Source organism: Periplaneta americana, chromosome 13 (genome assembly GCF_040183065.1).
Source record: "Periplaneta americana isolate PAMFEO1 chromosome 13, P.americana_PAMFEO1_priV1, whole genome shotgun sequence".
NCBI classification, from domain to species: domain Eukaryota; kingdom Metazoa; phylum Arthropoda; class Insecta; order Blattodea; family Blattidae; genus Periplaneta; species Periplaneta americana.
In genome coordinates, this window is record NC_091129.1 from 43794820 (window position 1) to 43815570 (window position 20751).

At 35.1% G+C, this 20751-nt stretch overlaps 1 long non-coding RNA gene across 1 annotated transcript in view; it reads left to right on the plus strand.

The window, feature by feature from the left end:
* The first annotated feature begins 251 nt into the window (after positions 1-251).
* LOC138711831 (uncharacterized) overlaps positions 252-20751 on the plus strand; it is a 55747-nt gene continuing 35247 nt past the window's right edge. The window contains exon 1 of the long non-coding RNA XR_011335486.1: positions 252-387. This is a non-coding gene — a long non-coding RNA (uncharacterized lncRNA). The remainder of the gene's footprint in view (positions 388-20751) is intronic.

A 20751-nucleotide genomic window follows, 5' to 3' on the forward strand; every position in this document is an offset into this window, starting at 1 on the left:
ACAATATTTGTAAATAAAAAAAAAATGGAATATTTTCGTACTATCATAATAAAATAATTCGGAAATTATTTCTGAGAGATTTTAAAGCATAATAATAGTAATTGTGCATATTGAGCGAAAGTAAACTGTTACTTTTTCAGATGAGTAATGCCAGCTTTATCTTCAGTTATGTGGGTGAGGTTAGTGCGATTCTACGTCAAGCATGACAGAGATAATTTTTGTGATATGTTTTTAACAATAACCGTCGTAATGCTACATGTAAGACAGTTCTTCAAGCTATTGGCTTAACATTTCATTTTCTCGCAACAGGTGTTACTTGGAGAAAGAACGTCCATCTTTTGAAAATGTTGTGGCTTAATTCAATCGTTTTAATACTCATCTTAAAAGGTAAGCAATACATGTGCAAATACAGAGTACGCATTACAGTAATTTTCATGTGACAGATATTAAGTATGTAGGCTATATTTTACATTACACAATATTTCCACTGCATTAAACGTAGTTGCATCAATGAATGCGATGCACTCAATATATATACTAGATCATTCGGCTGTTATTCCTTTGTGCCAAGGTACAATTTAAATTTTGGATATGAACACTGGATATGTATGTCCAATTATTATCAGCGTTATCTATATTAAGGTAACTTCATTGTATTTGTAAGTCCAACAAAATATTCAGTCCACGCCACAGGACCAATATTGCGCTATTTTAAAAGTCTTTAACTTGGAAAAAAAATTCGCTGTTAACTTATGCATAGATAAGCGTCAAATAACAAACATTTCTCCATCACGTCACTAAACCTCAAATTTTCGCTTATTTAAAAACTTTGTATCAAATTCATGGCTTTTTAACATCATTAAAATTGGTGCCAGGCAGATCGTATTCGGGGAAATGAATCCGGGTATTTGACATGAAATAGGCTAACATTCGCCTTCCATTTCTGGAAGATTTAAGAAAGAATTAAAACAGGTATCAGCCGGATTTGGGTAATAACCAAAACCTGCCACAGAGTTCGATTTGAACTCGCTAAACCTTTGGCTAGGCTATGAATTTCTGTGTTTTACTATATGAAATCAACAAGTAAATTTTAGTACTTAGCTAACTTTTTGGATTTAGAGAATTTCAGTCTTTAAAATATATAAAAAAGCCTTAAGTTCTAAGTATTTTACTAATTTATTATTCACACATAAGAGTAGGTCTATTGTTTATGATATTCTTTTAAGAGGCTAACACATGTCTCCAGATAGGATAGAACGTTCAAGCATTGATAGAGTTTTGGATGGAAAGACAGAGTACAGATATTCTTCTAACTAACAATTAAATTGAAATCAAATTCGTGAAAAATATCAAAATTTACATATGCTCCATTTAATAAATATAGCATAATGTTACATCTGGGGATCATCAGTGTGGTTCTAGACGTAATATATCGACTATAGCTCAGATTTTTTGTATTCGACAGATATTGGAGAACAATTTGGAGTATAAAGTCAGAGTAAATCAGTTATTCATAAATTTCAAACAGGAATCTGACTCGGTTAAGAGAGAAGTGTTATATAATATTCTTATTGAATTTGATGTTCCCAAGAAACTAATTCGATTAATTAAAATGTGTCTCAATGAAACGTACAGCAGAGTCCGTATAGGCCAGTTTCTGTCAGATGATTTTCATTTCACTGCGGGTTAAAGCATAGAGATGCACTATCACCTTTACTTTTTAACTTTGCTCTACAATATGCCATTAGGAAAGTCCAAGATAACAGAGAGGGTTTGGAGTTGAACGGGTTACGTCAGCTTCTTGTCTATGCGGATGACGTGAGTATGTCAGGAGAAAATCCACAAATTTTATGGAAAACACGAGAATTTTACTTGAAGCAGTAAGAGATAGGTTTGAAATAAATTCCGAAAACACAAAGTCTGTAATTATGTCTCGTGACCGGAACATAGTACGAAATAGAAATATAAAAATTGGAAATTTATCCTGTGAAGAGGTAGAAAAGTTTAAATATTTTCGAGCAACAGTAACAAATACAAACGACACTCGAGAGGAAATTAAACGCAGAATAAATATGGGAAGTACCTGTTATTATTCGGTAGAGAGCTTCTGTCATCCAGGCTGCTCTCAAAAAAGCTGAAAGTTAGAAATTATAAAAGAGTTATATTACCGGTTGTTCTGTATGATTGTGAAACTTGAACTCTCACTTTGAGAGAAGAGCAGAGGTCAAGAGTGTTTGAGAATAAGGTGGTTAGAAAAATATTTGGGGCTAAGAGGGATGAAGTTACAGGAGAATGGAGAAAATTGCACAACGTGGAACTGTACGCATTGTATTCCTCACCTGACATAATTAGGAATATTAAATCCGAACTTTTGAGATGGACAGGGCATGTAGCACATATGGGCAAATCCAGAAATGCATATAGAGTGTTAGTTGGAAGGCTGGAGAGAAAAAGACCTTTGGGAAGGCCGACACATAGATGGGAATGTAATATTAAAATGGATTTGAGGGAGGTGGGATATGATTGTAGAGACTGGATTAATCTTGCACAGGATAGGGACCGATGACGGGCTTATGTGAGAGCGGAAATGAACCTCCTTAAAGGCCATTTGTAAGTAAGTAATGTTACTTCTGATTGAGATTCTCTCTGATATGTACATTTAACGCAGTACATTTAACTTGAAGGAATGTGTCAAAGAAAGAACAATTTTACTGTTTGTATATACCTGAAGTCTGAGTAGTGTAATATGTAACTAGTCAGCGATGTATGCAATGGAGGGGATAGGGACATGCCACCCTACCCTGTTATATCCTGGCTTAATTGTCTCACGAGTGTTGTCTTATTGGTGTCACTTGTGAGTTTCAAATGTCTTCAGACAGTTGAGCAACAACATAGCCTAATGAAAATTCTTATCAATCTCCCTCATAAATATTTATTAATTTAAATACGATTTAATATGTAACTGAGTTGTTCTTTTCTTAGCATATTTTATTGTAGGCTTACTATAGTTTACACACTTATTACAGCAATAAATACACACTATTCATTTTCAGATTTAGAATGACGTTTTTCTCCATACCATTTGCAAGAATTCCGTTATCACCCTCTAAGTCAAGATCCCTGGCATTGTTATCAATTCGTGAATACGACTTTTTCGTTTAAGTATTAAAAGCGTTCTCAAAAGTAATTTTCTAGATAATGTAAATACCTAAATCGGTGTCTCCTAACGTAATTACTGCTGAAGAACTTCTGTATTCGCCATCATTATTATTGTGGGTGCACTAGAATTTTACTCTTGGTAATGATTGAGTAATGACAGATGATTAATTATCACACAGTTCTCAAAAATATATAAGTCTACCAGGAATATTTTTAATTTATAATTTCTGAGAGGGGTTTGCGGGCATTTCGCCCACTACCTTTTGTCCACAATTTGTTTCGTCCATTACTTTTCGTCCAAGTTCTCTTGTTCACAACCGATTGGTCCATACAATTTAGTATTAGTATTTTAGTATTTATTTATTTAACCTGGTAGAGATAAGGCCGTGAGGTCTTCTCTGCCCTTCTACCAGGGGATTACAATTATAATATGAAGAATAAAATTACAATTAATATTAAATTTACAATTACAATTACAATAAAAATTAAAGTACGACAAGCTTACCTAATTAATGAAAGGTAGACATTTTATCATAGAAGTTACTGAATTACAAATTAAACCTAGAATAATAAAATTCTATAGTGATGAAATTACCGGATATTGAAATATTTTGTGATAGATTAAGAGAACTATTTACAAGAAACCATGTCTGAACGAGTCTCAATTACTGATCAAGTGCCTAGTAAGTTTGCGTTCGAAGCACTTCCTGTCTTAACATAACATCAGGTATACCACAGGGTTCGGTACTCGGACCATTGTTGCTCACAATATATGTCAATGATATTACATCTCTTGTAAGGTATTGTAACTATCACTTGTATGCTGACGACCTTCAATGCTACATCTCTTCCCGCTTAGATCGAATAAATGACGCTATAGATAAATTGAACGAAGACATTGGCTCGATTGTGATACGGACAAAAGAAATTCCATCTTAATATCATTCCTGGAAAGACACAAGCAATTATATTAGGACACAAACGGCAAACCGACGCTGTAAAGCACCTCGACATTTCCCCCGTTAAAGTAAGTACTGTGCATATCCCTTTCAGTTCTTCGGTAAAAAATCTTGGCATTCACATAGATAATAATCTCAACTGGGACATGCAAATCACAGAAACATGCAGAAAAGTATATTCTATTATCCATGTGCTAAAAAGGACAAATGTTCATCTTCCCTTATGCTTAAAAAAGTCCCTTGTGCAGATGCTTGTATTTCCCTATTTTGACTATGCTGACATTTTACTGACTGACATTTCCAGCGACAACAAAACGAAACTTCAACGTGCTAGTAATTTGTGTGTACGTTTTGTAAGCAATGTTCGTAAATATGATCATATTAGCCCATCCCTGGAAACAATAGGTTGGCTTAAACTAGATAAGAAAAGAAATATACATTCACTTTCCCTTCTCTTCGAAATGTTGAACTCTTCTATTCCTTCGCCATGATACAATACTAACAATACCATCCCATCGCACTTCCTCATACTCATCCTCTTTCACAATAGCCCTTCCAAGACGCTGGAATTCGTTACCTGCTAGCATCAGGGACTGTCGAAATAAAATTGAATTCAAACGCAAACTTACTAGGCAGTTGGTCAGTAATTGAGACACGTTCAGACATGGTTTCTTGTAAATAGTTCTCTTAATCTATCACAAAATATTTTAATCTCCGGTAATTTCATCACTATAGATTTTTGTTATTGTAGGTTTAATTTGTAATTCAGTAAATACAAAAATATTCTTTGTTCTTAACTTCTATGATAAAATGTCTAGCTTTCATTAATCAGGTAATCTTGTCGTACTTTAATTTTTATTGTAATTGTAAATTCAATGTTAATTGTAAATTTATTGTTCATATTATAGTTGTAATCCCCTGGTAGAGGGGCAGAGAAGACCTGACGGCCTTATCTCTACCAGGTTAAGTAAATAAATACTACTAAATACTACTAATTACAACACCGGAAACATGGTTATGGAATGTGTACGAAGCAGTGAGTAAGGAACAGAGGCTTAAGAATGCCGTCGAAGATTGACATAGTAAATTTAAAAACCTCATGGTTGTTCATCAACTCAGCCTTTGGAAGTTTTTGGAAGTCTTGCTGAATGAGCAGGTGATTACTCAGCTGTCAACTGTTGGGAGGACACACGCAAGTCATGCACCATTAAGTCAGACATATGCCAATAATCATAAACGCATAAGGGAAATTGTTATACGGTATGAAGACTATAAGAACGACGGCCGGATGGAAACATATCTGAGAAAAATTTTATACAGTTTAAAAATTGACCATGCTGAAGTTCTTCAGGAAGAAGAAAATGATGATTAATCATGTTTATAATACAAACAGTATGTAGCGTACATTCAACATCACATTTAAATTTAAATAAATTACTTTTTCACCAAATTGATTATGTTCATGTCATCTATATTTTTTGTCATAGTGGACGAAATGATCAGTGAACAAAACTTAATGGACAAATCATGAAATGGACGAATGTGTCAGTGGATAAAAAAAAAATCTGGATGAACAGTGTATAACAGACATTAGTATAAAGGCACGGAAAAGAGGTCTATAACAGATTAGCCACGGACTGTAAAGGTTGCAACTAGTCAAATAATGAATTAACATATATTGTGCCTGGGCTTTCATATGACTTCTCAGAGTATGTCTATTCTATTGCTTATTTTTAACACCCGAAAGTGAATAATTTTAAAAACATTATAATTAGATTACCTAACATTTTCAGTGATTATTTCAATAGATGGACTACATATTTTCATATTCACCTACTTTACTCCATTCTCTATTGTTCAAATATTTGATGTTAGATATAGCTTAGACGTGTACAAAGTAGTTATTTCTAGACTGTGCTGGAAAGGAAACTGTTCCTTTCAAGTAGTGAATTAAATAATGATATTTTTAAGTCCAACAGACTAACAGATATAATAATAATAATAATAATAATAATAATAATAATAATAATAATAATAATAACAATAATAATAATGATGATGATGATGATGATGGTGATGATGAGAGGATTTCAATATTTATTCTGTGATATATACTTTATAATCATTAAACACTGAGAAATTTGAAATAGCTATTAATGTTAATGAGAATTGTTTGAAAAATATTTCCTCAGTCTATTCTTAAATTGAATGAAATCAGTATAATAATCCTTCAATAACTGTCTTATTAACCTAATGTAATTGCTTATGTTTAAACATGTTTAATTGTGTAATGACCTAATGTAATTTTTGTATTATTTATTAGGTTAATATGACAGTTATTAAAGGATTATTATACTGATTTCATTTATATATGCTAACTTGTCGGACCAATATGCCTCTTAAATATTCTTAAATTGGTTTGATGTCTGAAAGTCCCTGATATTACTAGGTAGGCAATTCCAAAGTCGAGGAACAGCCACAGTGAAAGATGAATATGAGGATGTTCGGTGGGAGGGAATGGATAATGTTAAGAAGTGTTGTGATCGTGTGACTAGATTATGGTGGGTGGATAAATTTTGAAAACGAGACGCAAGGTAGACAGTAGTGGAGAAATGCAATATGTGAAAGAGGCGGGAAAGACAGTGGATTTTCCTATGATCTTCTAGACGGAACAAGGACAAAAGTTCTAATTAAAAGTGTTTATCCCTATAATACATGCATATGATTCCAATATAATTCAGGCGCTTGCATTCCTTCTAAGATGTCTGTACATCAGTAGAATAAATTATATCTTATGGAATAATATACTGTATATTGAAATTAAAATGATTTTGAGTAATACCTTTCTATTAAATTTCTTTCATGTAGAAAACGGATATATCAAAATGTTCATTTCCGAATGAAATTATCAGGGACTGGAATGTTTTACCTGCAGAAATAATAGAGAAAAAATCGAGTAAAACTAATACTAATAGATAGTAGAGTAATTTCTTCATAAATTAAGAAATTAGCCTACATATATCTATTGAGACTCGAAGTTTGTTGTGACAGTGACGTTACAGTGCTGTAGTGACACTGAACAGTTTATAAATGCCAGTAAAATGTGTTACAGTGGCAGTGAAATATGTCATAGTTTAGGTACAACGAGTGAGATGAGAGTAAAATGGGTGTGACCGAAGATTATCTACCCTAAAATATAGGTGTGAATGTATGTGTAATGTTGCATATCTGGCTTAAATATCGAGTATGATACACTTGGAGTTGAGTTATTTTACAAAATTTCACGAAACAGTGTTCCTGCATTCATCGTTTACCCATAATAGTTTCCTGTGTTTCTTAAAATAATATTCATGTTCCACATTTATTTTAATCTCAAAGAATTAACGAACAAGGATAGTGTATTGATTTAGTATGCAGTAATAGTACGTTAGCTTAGCATTCTATTATTTTATAATTCAATTCATTTGAATTATGTTAAAATGGATAAAATTAATAAACTATGCAATAAATGCATTGCAATAAAATGGGGTAATGAACTAAACGGATTATTTTGCGCTGTTGTTAAAGTTGTTCCTTGTGAGATTCAAGAGCTCCCAGAACCAATTGAAACCTTACTTATCGTAGTGCATCCGTTATCAACACACTTTTTAAATAATATGAAATAGTACAACATCTTATTCCAAGTGGCATCGTTTGGTATAAAAGAAATACATAAAGTCAATTCTGCGCCATCATTTAAAGTTCAAGCATGGGTTTTATCATTTGATTGGAAATCTTCTTCTAGCTGAGAGCAAGAGCCTTCAATTCTTACAAGTAGCCTATAGGGTATATTTCATTTCAGACGCTCACCAATTGTCTATTAGGTGTAATAATGTGACATCAAAAACTTTATCCTTGCATTTTTAACTATGTCCTGATTGTATCTATGCAGAGTAAAGTACGAGTATCACCATGGGAACTAAAACGAGCCATTAAACAAAGTCTGCATGGTATAGTCAGAAAAGTAGGTAGAATAAAAATGTAAGGAACAAGTTTTTGATTTCACTGTATAATATCAATCTTAAAAGCAGAATTGGCTGAACAACTCCAGAAAATATTGCATGATAATAAGAGTTAAATTTATAGTTTTAAATACAACTTTCAAAATGATTCAGGATTAAACGGCTTACACATACAAAAAGCTATTATGCACTAAGTAATTACAAAACTGTATTTACATGTGAGTCAATATTTATTCCTAACAATTGCAGCGAAGAGCACGGGTATGGTTAATAGTAATAATTATAACAGTAATAATAATAATAATAATAATAATAATAATAATAATAATAATAATACTAGGTTTATTTTCTCTGATAGAGTTAAGACTATCTGACTTTCTCTTCCACTCACATACTTACAATACGGAAAAGCTAGCTAAATCAAAATCATATGAAGATATATTTAAAAATTTCTGTGCAGTAGCTTTTAATTCTTCTGCTGTAACGTAATTTATAAATTTATAACTTTAATATACCTGAAAATAAACAATACAATACGTTTCTAAGTTTCACGCATAGCATTCTTACTATCAACATTTTCTCTATAGAAATTTTCATTATGAATGTTCAAAGGAGTCTAGAAAGCCTAATTAATTTATAAATGTCGGTTTCTGAGATTAAATAAATGAGAATTAGAAACTGAACTTCCTGAAAACCGAACTTGAATTTTATAATGCACTTACATTAATAAAATTATGAGTAAGCTTGACATCAGAACTGCCCATCTGTTTCATTTTCTATGTACTCAACTTCTTCCTTTCTAATTTTCATCTCCCGCCTAGCTCGTTGAAATACCTTCTCCATTGCACCATCCACTTCAATGATATAGACCTACATCTAAGGAATGCATTTCAATATTTTCATCATGAAAACACTCACACCATAATAATTTCACAGTTTTAATTTTCTCTACTTTCGCATCATTAAAAGCAGGAATATATTTTATGAATTAATTTTAATAACCATTCTTCTTCTTCTTCAGTCCCTTCTGCTACTAAGCGTCGGTTCGTCTCTTTCCATCCATTTCATCCACTTTCCCCGGTCTCTACACATTCTTTTCATCTCTACTATTGTTTTTCCTTTCTGTTGGCCTATTCTTTCTATTGTATCCTCCTATTTAATCCTTGGTCTTCCCCTTCTCTTTCTTCCTTTCACTCTCATTTCCTCTCCCATACGGTATACATGCCCAAACCATTTCAATTGCCTTTCATTAATCACCTCCACTGGCGCCTCGTAGATATTGAATTCAGGGGGGCTGCATACAAAAATAAACCAAACAACTTATCTTATTTAAAGATTAGTTCCATGCACCTTGCCTTGTAGGTTGCAAACTTTTTAATCATCTTCTTATTAATATCCGATATGTCGTTTAATATAGTCTTTACAATGGAAAACATAGCTAATGCGCTCAGTCTCTCTTCTCTCATCGTATTTCTGAGATAGGATTTTAATCTCTTCAAACACGAAAAGCAAAGTTCTGGTTCGGAAGTTGTCATTGGTATGGTGATAGCTATGCGTAGTAATTCCATAACTTCTGAAAATGAGACCTGCAAGTTCTCAGATAGAAGAAACTGCAAGAGCTTGACTGCGTAACTGATATTTCTGATTTCTTGTCTCTGATACAACACAGTGAGTTCCGTTTTTAGTTTGTCTTTATCGAACATTAGAAAAAACGTCACAAAAACATTTAGGTCATTTTCAGGAAATGAGCTTCTGTAGCATTCAAATTTTTCTTGACACAGAAGAGAAGATAATATTAGATGTTCTATGAACTGGAATCAGGTGTTAGCTTGTGTGATAATGAGGTCACACTCTTCCTTGGCTGCCGCAACCCTTGTCTGAATCCCTTCCACCTTACGACACTTTTTAGGGTTTTCATTTTCACAGATCTTGCTGCTCAACTGTGCACTGTCCCGTATTGTCTGTATGGCATTAACAAAGCTTGATATGCAGAGTTGGCCTCGGTAGCATAGTCGGTTGCGGGTTCGATCCCGGCCCAGGTCGATGGCATTTAAGTGTGTTTAAATGATACAGGCTCATGTCAGTAGATTTACTGGCATTTAAAAGAATCCTACGGGACAAAATTTCGACACACCGGAGACACTGATATGAACCCTGCAGTTGCGAGTGTCGTTAAATAAACCATAATTTAATTTTTTATATGCAGATTTGAACCTTAGAAACATCTAAGTGGCGATGTTGTCGTTGGTTGTTTAATATATCTACATGACACATCAAAAAATGAAGAAAAAAAACTGAGCCAGGAATTGAATTCAGGGTCTTCAAGAGCACGCACCAGTGCGCTTGCCTCATTTATTGTATTGTTGTTGGATGTTTCAGATTCCATTATGGTTTGAAAACATTCTAGCAATGGCTCCTTCTCATGAACAACATTTACTGTTCTTATTTTAAAACTCCATTTTGTTGCACCATCTAATGGAATTGTTTTTGAAACACATTAATCTAATACAGACTATGTGGAGATCGAGAGAAGAAATCAGGGATACTGGGTAAATCTGCAAAAAATATGCGAGCCTTTGTATTTTGTTTAGCGGCTCTTTCCATTACGAGATTTAAACTGATGGGCATTTAATTTCACATTTCTCCTGAATTGTTAAGGTACTGAACTGAATAGACTGTAAATATTGTACAGAATTAAACATTGTTGCACTTGTTATACTCACAACATTAAAGAAAATGTATTTAAAACAGCGCGCTACTGACAAGCTGCTGCAAATTTTGCAGCTCCTGGAAACTCTGGATTCTTGGCCAGGGGCAGCAGGGGGAGGGATAAAACTACGCGCAAAGCATCCGAGACGAGACTGGCAGCTCTAAGTGAGGAAGCGGCTTCACCCATAGTCCTTGTCTCTGGCTTCGCTCTGACAGCACCAGGGGAGGAAGTAACTTCACTAACGATTGCGTGCATGTCAATGAGAGCGAAATTTTAAAAAATTCGAGCCGCTAAATATAGACTGTATAATAAATGTATTTTATAGCATAAAACGAGACAAGAGCCACAAATATCTGGGGGTGCTGCAGCTCCGCAGCCCCCCTTCGAAAGCCGCTCTTGATCACCTCTGTTAATGCTTTTCTCATTTTAACTTCTTCTGTTATCCTGTTATTCATTATTATCTCTTCTGGTCTTTCCTACAGCTCTTTTAAGATATTTCATTTCCACTGCTGTTAATTTACTTCGATGTTTATCTAAGAGTGGTAAGCTTTCGGTACTATATAGTATTATAGGTTTAATTATTGAATTATATATCTGTACACTGAATATGGTAAAGTAAACATCAGCATACTATCAAATAAGTAATACAATAGTTGGGAAAAAACAAATAACCACTAAGACTAAAATACAGTAATACAGATTATATTTTAATAACAAATTGAAAAAAAAAAAAAAGAAGATCTTTGGGCAACTATTCCACGTAAGATTATCCATCCTCTCGCTTCAATTTTGTGTCCTTCCATGGGTGTGCTTCCTTAGCACATAGATCAGAGTTAGCCAGAAACTCAAAATGTTGACTTAATAGTTCTCATGACAGTATCAGACAGACTGTTGTCATGATGACTATGGTTTTTTCTGTTGTTCTGTGCTTTGAAATGACAATACGTCGATGCCCTATGAAGAGAAAATCAAAGTTTAATTTTTTGACAGTTTATTGATGTAAATATATCAGAAAACAAGCTTCAAAATATCAACACTATGTATGTTACTCTTCCTAGTATTCTAAAAACAAGTAGTAATAGTTTCTTTCTTATTTAGGCGTTGTATCCACCAAGAAATTTCGCATTCTCATGCTTTAAATGTCCATAGCTTTTGTGAGTTTAGGAGTGCAATAAATTTGTTTATTTTTAATGTGATCATTGCATTCTAATTCCTCTAGATTGAAATTTGTTTATACGTAGATTTTCTATTAGAGATTCCCTGTCGCTTAGTTACTTTGTATATTAAAAGTTACCATTTTAAAATGAGCATTAATGTCACTGAAATCTTTCTACAACATTTAGGTTTAGTCTATGTTATTTATGACATCGTTTATCTAATTGTATATAGTTTGTTTTTTCTCACAGCACATTTATTCCAGTACTTATTCTTGACTTATGGAATGGTCGATAATTGGGTGTATCCCCCTTTATTTTCCACACTATGATGGTTACAATTGACTGCTTCATATAGACACTTACCTAATGGCTTAAGGGTCCAGACCATCGGTATGGAATGGAGACCCTGCCACTCCTTTATAATGATATACCAGGCGTTATACTGGTTCTTAAATCTCATTTGTACACTAAGTTGTAATGTCGAAACATGAAGTAGGCCAAAAAGCGGGGAAAAAACTAAGGAGAGGAGTTCGATCCAGTGCTATAGATGATTGAGTCCCGGAGTAACTCAGTGGTAGAGCACTCATTATGTAAAACTGAAGGTCCTGAGTTCGATCCCCAAGGACAGAGGGGAATTTTTATACATTAATAATGAATAACCATAACAGAGGATTCTGTAGGCTCAAAAACTAATAATATCACCCTGGATTAGCCTTATTGGTGTCATTTAGAGATTCAAACTATCTTCGGACAGTTGACTAAACAACAGCAAGATTGAAAATTGAAGTGAACGCAAATAATGAAAAATGTTGCATATGATGTATTCTTGAGATCTGATTAAGTTTCGCTTTTGTCAAAAAATTGTACCTATTTGGAATAACTCCTAATTACTTAAATTAATTGTTATGTACAATTACGTTGCTAGTCTTGTACTTTACTCTTTTTATACTCTCCTATTGGTAATTAATTTACTTCTGACACTGCTCCGTATCCTTTTATATTTTCTTAATTTTCTACATTTATATGAGGACTTTCTTTTCTTGCTTTGTACTATTGATTTATCTACTGTTTGTTTCATTCTTATAATATAGTCCTCTTCCTTGATTTAATGTTTCTTTAAGTCTATGTTCATATTCATTTTAGGAATTCATTGCTTCTAGAGTTCAATTTATTATTATTATTATTATTATTATTATTATTATTATTATTATTAATGTTGTTGTAGAGCAGTGGTTCACAAACTTTTTGAAGACACGACCAACTTTTGAGCTAAACATTTGTTTGAGTCCCCTATAGTCGTACGGGTACTTAATCTCACTCGAATAGCACAAGATCATGTACAATCGAAAACAACTATAAATTTCCTCAAAACCAGTGGATACCTCACAAAGTATCATCAAAATAGAAATCAACAATGACATGAAATAATATGTATACAACATATTCAGTGCTTCAAAATCTATCGTCATGCAGTAATATAGTTTTCTAGTTAAGAGTAAAACTTTTAATGTATTGGTACTTGCAGAATGTAGAATTGCAATATGGAAATCTATTTCACAGTTCTCTTTAGCTTTCAGATTGGTCTATCTTGCTGAAATTGTCGAATACTTATACACTTTGAATGGTAGTTTGTAAAGGCCAAAGATCTTAACATAACTACAGCCAGAGATAAAATCAACGAATATATAAAGAAATCCTGATCGACATCACTTGACAGTAGCCTATGTAAAAGAACTCAGAGAAATTCAACTGCACAGAATATACGAATACCGAGTTTGTTCTTGCGGGAATGTAATTAAGTTTGATTTTTGAGTATTTTCAGAAGGATGTCAAAAGAATTAAGACATTCACATATTGATAATGAATCCGTTTTTGGACAGTTGCGTTCAATTGACTGAATTCCAAAAAGTGTGAAGGATAAAATCATTGAAACATGTAACTGCTGATGGAATGTTAACACTAGACATTTTTTTCGCAGAGTTTTCGTTTTAAAAATGTCAGAATTCCTTGAGGTTGCAAAAGCTCTTAACTTTTTTCATAATATTTGCAATCTCGTATTCATGATAACTTAGTCTCTCGTTTATGATCGCCACCAAAGCAAAAGCAAGATATCTCCTTGAACCTGAAACTGAAATCGCTGTTTGTATCGAATACAGAGTTCAGATCTGAGAAGTTATTTTGTGAAAAATAGGCACATTTATTACATTAATTTTCACTTTATAACTACTGATTTTTTTTTTAATTTTCGTCTTCAAAGTTATTTTTGTTTCTAACAAAATAAATATATTATGTAATAAGGATTTTTTGTTTCATTTTCTAAATCATCTCGCAATCCCTCCAAATGTTTAAACGACTCCTAGAGGATTGCGATCCACAATTCGGGAACCATTGTTACAGGACACCATCAGGAAATTGTACAAGGTGCGGCAAAGGAATAGGACGCTTTTAGAAGGTCGTTTACTGAGAACCGTGAGGGGTTATGGATATCGCTCGACCGTCGTTTGTTAGCATTTGTGATGCCATTTTGTGTAATCATGGAAGTATGCAGATCGAAGCATCGTGCTTTCGTTATCGATACATTTTTCAAGAATGATGATTCAGTTGTGAAAACCCAGCATGTCTTTCGTCTCCAATTAAATGTTGACCGCCACGGGGCTGTTCCTGCTCGCAATACCACATTGAGGTGGGTGCAAAGCTTTCGATTATAAGCATCGGCTTGCAACAACAAACCACCAGGTCACGTTCGAATTGTATGAACGCCAGATAACATTGAGCGAGTAAGAGTGGCTGTTACGAGGAGTCCAAATCGATCAGCTAGACGGCATGCTATAGCACTGCGACTTTCAGAACGTTCTTTGCGCCGAATATTGCATTCAGATCTTAAGTTTCATCCATATAAACTTATGATTGTTCAGCAATTGAATGAGGGAGACTATGTCCAACGCAGGACATTCACTGAGAGAATGGACGAAATTTTGGCTGGGCACATTTTCATTTAAATGGTTATGTTGTTGTGTATATCAATTCTCGATGCCCGTGCGTCCTACTTTAAACGGTTCAAAACCTACCCGCGCAAACTAGAGTCGCTGCTTTCTCTCTCTCAGAAAGCAGGTTGGCTCGCTTTTTTCCCTCTTGTGAGGGAGAAAGCAAAGATCGCGCGGCGACGAGTCACGTTGGCAATAGAAATACCCCCAGGCACTGTGACGTCAATGGCGTCCTCAACCACCATTGTTCCGAGGGGTATAAATATAACGCATCTCCGCGACTTCAGTCACTCGTTCGTCAGATGGCAAAGAGGTAGCTCTAGCGCGACCTCCGTCACTGACAGCAGTCTCCCAACCAGGCCTACGCTATGGTTGTCTTTTGTTCGGACGTGTCTGCACACGGCCACCACTCCGGGAACAGGGAGCCAAGCTGCGCCCCTGTCTCCTGTATTCTTTCCTACACTAGCCTCACTTCTTACGTAATCTAAACTTATTTTATTCTAGTCTCGCTACAAGCCTCATCACCACCTCCAACCCGCACACTTCTCTCCCCTGATCACCCTTCTCTCACCATCCTGACTTCGACTCCAAGCTCTTATCCCGGCTTGTTCGATTAAACACAACCATCTCCTCAGCCCCCCCTCTAGAGTCGGTAAGTCGCGAGTGCGCTCTGTTGATCCGTCGATGATAGAGGTCACCCTTCCCCGCTCCTGAAGTCGGTAAGTCGCACAGTACGCTGTGTTGATCCTCCGATGCCAGGAGCTTGTTCTCGAAGTCGGTAAGTCGCACAGCACGCTGTGTTGATCCTTCGAACTAGAGAACTAACCTTCTACCTCATTCCATCTCTCTCGTTATCCTACCCCCCCCCACAACACACCTGAGAGCAAGCCGATTTTCCCCAGGCACTCCCGTTACCCCTACCTTCCTCTCACTCAAGTCGCACTTTACTATCACCCATCATAACTCTCCCCGCATCGAAGCCTCAGGACGAATTTCTAAACCATCAATTTCTATCACGACTCCCCCGTTACCCCTACCACAGAACTAGGAGGGAACCATAGTTACACTTTCACTGTTATTTCTGTAATAAACAATGTTACTTTAAAAACAGTCTTTCCTTTAAACTTCACCACAGTTTCGTATCACTCCACCCACAAACCACAGCCATCTTGTCACGTCACTCCCGTTTCCCCTCCCCACCTCGACAACACGTCGGAGAGCGAAACGACCAAGAGTCCGGCGTACGACAATGTTAATAAGCAGGACTTTAGCTACTGGGCCCCCGAAAATCCTAACGAACTACACAAGCGTTCGTTTCACTGTGCAAAGTTTACAATTTGGTATGCTGTGTCTAGATACCATGTCATAGGCCCGTACTTTTTGAGGAGAACAGGAACACTGTGACAGTGAATAGTGAACGCTACGTCGAAATCCTGAGGACTTTTCTTCAACCAGAACTGCGTAGGCGTCTACGTGGGATTGCTAGATAAATTGTATGGTTTCAGCAAGATGGTGCCACAGCTCATACGGCAGAAAATTCGATGCCAGTTGTTCGCCGCATGTTTCAAAGGGCACATCATTTCTTGGCGTGGCGACATTCTCTGGCCTCCCTGCTCGCCTGACCTTACCGTGTGCGACTACTTTCAGTGGAATTACCTCAAGTCCAAAGTGTAAATAAACAAGCCCCTAACAACTGATGACCTGAAGATTGCCATTGCCCTGGAAATCGCCAACATTGATGGCGAAATGTTGGAGAGAGCGACACGGAACTTCAGGGAAAGACTTGAAGAGTGCATAGAGAGAGACGGACACCATTTGAAGGACATAATTTTCAAGACAGTCTAAATGTATGTCAACAAAATGGCATACATAGCCAGTTTTTGTAATAATATATTTGTTCTAATATATATAACTACTGAGTTATTTCCATTTAAAAATCGTCCGATTCCTCTGCCGCATCTTGTACTTGTCATTATTTTATTACGCTATTTCTATGATTAGACGCTTCATGGAACGTAATCTTAGATAGATAGGTAGGTAGGTAGGTAGGTAGGAAGGTAGGTAGGTAGGTAGATAGGTAGATAGGTAGATAGGTAGATAGATAGATAGATAGATAGATAGATAGATAGATAGATAGATAGATAGATAGATAGATAGATAGATAGATAGATAGATAGATAGATAGATAGATAGATAGATAGATAGATAGATAGATAGATAGATAGATAGATAGATAGATAGATAGATAGATTTATTGACTAATATTATACATACAAATTTTATATTATCATAATTTTGTCTAAAATCCAATGCACGGGTCTTCTGACCGTGCGTGCTTTGTACCCAAAAAAAATTCTCCTTTGTAGGTCCTCCCCCCACCTATAATTACATCCAACTACTCTCTAAAAGAACACACATGTTAAAAATGGAAATGACACAATAAAACACATTATATAATATATCCTAACCTAAAAGCCATAAAAGTGTACAGTTGGGTGGATACTGTTAACCCTTCCTCAGTTCGCGTCGTAAACTTCGACAGCTGCAGCTCTAATCTTCCTCGCCTTCAAGAGGAATAATCCAGTCTTTTGTTCCCATTCTCTATTCCCCATGAGGTCAAGACATGCAAGCGAACTCCTACTCTGACTTAGCATCGAGGGTAGTAAATATTTTCTCCGCACCTGTACCAATTCGACACACAGTAATTAATGGCATTCTTGTGTTCGAAAGACGGCACACTTCGTATTTTTCCGTTACCTTAGACATAAATAATAGGGAGGGTTTGAATTTATTGTTTGTAAAATTATGAGAGGGTGAATCATTAGCGTCGTGTTCGTTTGTCAGTTTGGACTGTATAGATTTGGACCACATCTCTTCTGCAGAAAGTAGATCCTCTAGTTGTTCGATAACATGAAGAATTTCTACTTTATGTATTCTGACGAAATTAATACGATAAAAACAAAGTCTCATAAAAACCTCTCATGACAGAACTGGAACCTGAGGAAGTTGAATTCAGTTTCGTTATTTTAGATTAGTTTACACGTAGAAGTTCCTTCCCTATACAAATAACTGTACTTTTAAGGTAGGTAGATATACTGCATATTATAAGCATTATATACAGCATTTTACCATATTCCTTGTATGTATAAAATTCTCGAGATATTTTATCTTGTTCTTTTATTTGCATGAAAACTCGCTGATTGTTGTGCATTCTCGATATAATGTTGTAAAATTGAAATGAAGATTACGTAATTAAAAATTCCACGTAATAAAAACAAAGCCATATTTGTTGTCCTTTAATTTAGATACGATGGACAAAAAATTATCTCAACTTATTTTAATAGTGAACTTGGTTAAAAATTCACTTTAGTTCTGGGATATAGTGTAGGCAGGCCAGAAACGTCACTGCTTTGTGCAACACTTGACATAAACTGAAGAGTGTGACTTTCATATCATCGTAAGTGGCCCTGAACACTTTCCAGGTAATTATACTGTCAACCGTTTTAAACACAGATAGCGTTCTTTCTCTTACAATTTCAAGGTTGTGTACTTTAGCCATATCTATTTCCACTTTATATTGAAAAATGAATGAACAGTTATTGCGAAGAAACAAATTTGCATCATTATCCAAATTTCCCTCAAATTTTAACATTTCAGTCATCATTATATCGTTCCTGATGAATGGAAATGGATTTCTTCTTACATTACACAAGTTTATCACATTATATTATGGTCCCGCGTCGTAGTATTGCAGTCCAAAGCACCATGCCTAGGACTCGTGTTATGGAATGGACGCTGGTTCGATCCTCATGGGGAAGAAATTTTGTCATGAAATTTCAGCCAGAATATGGGACTTGTGTCCATCTAGAATCGTGATGAATCTGGGGAGCTAAGCTTTAACGACCGGGGTGATTATCGTGCTGACCACTTGTTACTACATACATGTTGGATGATCGTTCACCTCTACAGTGGCATGTGGACGTGAGTTTAGCAGTGGATGGTCGATTTTGGCCCTTCAAGGGCTGTAGCGCCACGGATGATGATGATGATAATAATAACAATAACTAGATTTCGTGGAATTGCCACGAGAATCGTAAGGTTTACTATGCACGCGGTATAGACTGAATAAGAAGGGGACGTGCAAAGGATGGAGTATGCCTCTGATGTAAACACTGAGCAGTATACTGCGGTTACAATAAAACCTGTATCCTGCATTCAAGAAATATAATGAATGATCATTGAAATAGGAAATGTCTAAAAATGTAAGTATACAATTATTTTATAGTGAGATATATTAACTCTTAAAATTTAATGTAAGATACTCACATCATCCTTGAATATGTGCATTGCAGTGAAGAGTTACGTACATTTTGAGCGACTGCAAAGTGAACCTCCTCCGATAGTCACTCAAACAGTTTTTATATTGGGAAGTACGTTCAACATCGTACGAAGTAGTAAGTGCATATTTGAAGAACGGAAATTCGCTACTTTTTAGTAGGTACACTAATTTCAGACGTCTTGTCGTGACCTGATAGCACATCATTTATAATACGAAGTTGTGAATAGGAGAATGTTTAGCAATAATGTTTCCCAACTTACATTTCACTTTTTCTGAAATTAGTGAATTGTTATTTTGGATAACGGTTTGTGATACATTATACACTATATTAAGGGTTTCTGAGAGTTGTAGTTTAGACGATTCTAACATGGTGATGCTTTTGAACACGATTTTAAAATTAGAATCAATGAACAGAATATCTTCCAATAGCTGTTCAGAAGGCAATGATTTTACAGCTGCAATAGCGGAACTGTCTGTGCTATCCAATGCATCAATTACCTCCATTATTTTGTCGTAATATTCTGCATAATAATTAACAGGATCCAACCACGTTTTCCAAAGGGTCCAGACTGGCTGCGGGGGTAAGGGTATTCTAGGGGCAATTATTTGGAACAGCAACACTCTCATTGTAGTATGTTTGATTGAATTCTTGTATGGACTGAACAAATGTTAAGCTTTGACTATTGCAACCACAGTAATGCAAACACAAGTGCTTACATAGGTATACATTAGCTGTACCTGCTCTATCTATTTGGACCGGTCACAACTCTTAACATGAACTGCTTATACTACGAGACCGGGAGGTCGCTCACCTCTTCTATACTACCGTACATCGGCAACCTGATTGCATGCTGCGTGTGGCAATTCAACGAAGTCTAATAATAATAATAATAATAATAATAATAATAATAATAATAATAATAATAATTATTATTATTATTATAATTACCATTATTATTTAATTAATCATAAAAATACTGTATATCTGACATCTGACATGGCTTGATCAAAAGTGTTTATGGTTACAAATTTAGACAACTAGATGACACAGATTTAATTTTGGAATGATAGTGGATATTATCTCCTTCTTATACCAACTAGACATTCATTGTAGTCACCATGTTAACCACATTATGAGGAAATCTTCCTATCTTACTATATTTCAATGACAAATTTTCTTTCATATTACGAAAAAGAAAACGAGCAAGTTCAGCAGTTATAAGGCGACCGCTTGTCCTTGTGCATAATGATAATAATAATAATAATAATAATAATAATAATAATAATAATAATAATAATAATAAACAAACAACTCTTAAAATATCAAAATCCCTTCAGAAAATATAACAATAATAATAAAATTTCAAAAGCAGTAATATTCTCTAAATCTGAAACTAATTGCCTGAACCCCTTAAAGACACTCACTCATTACTCTGAAATAA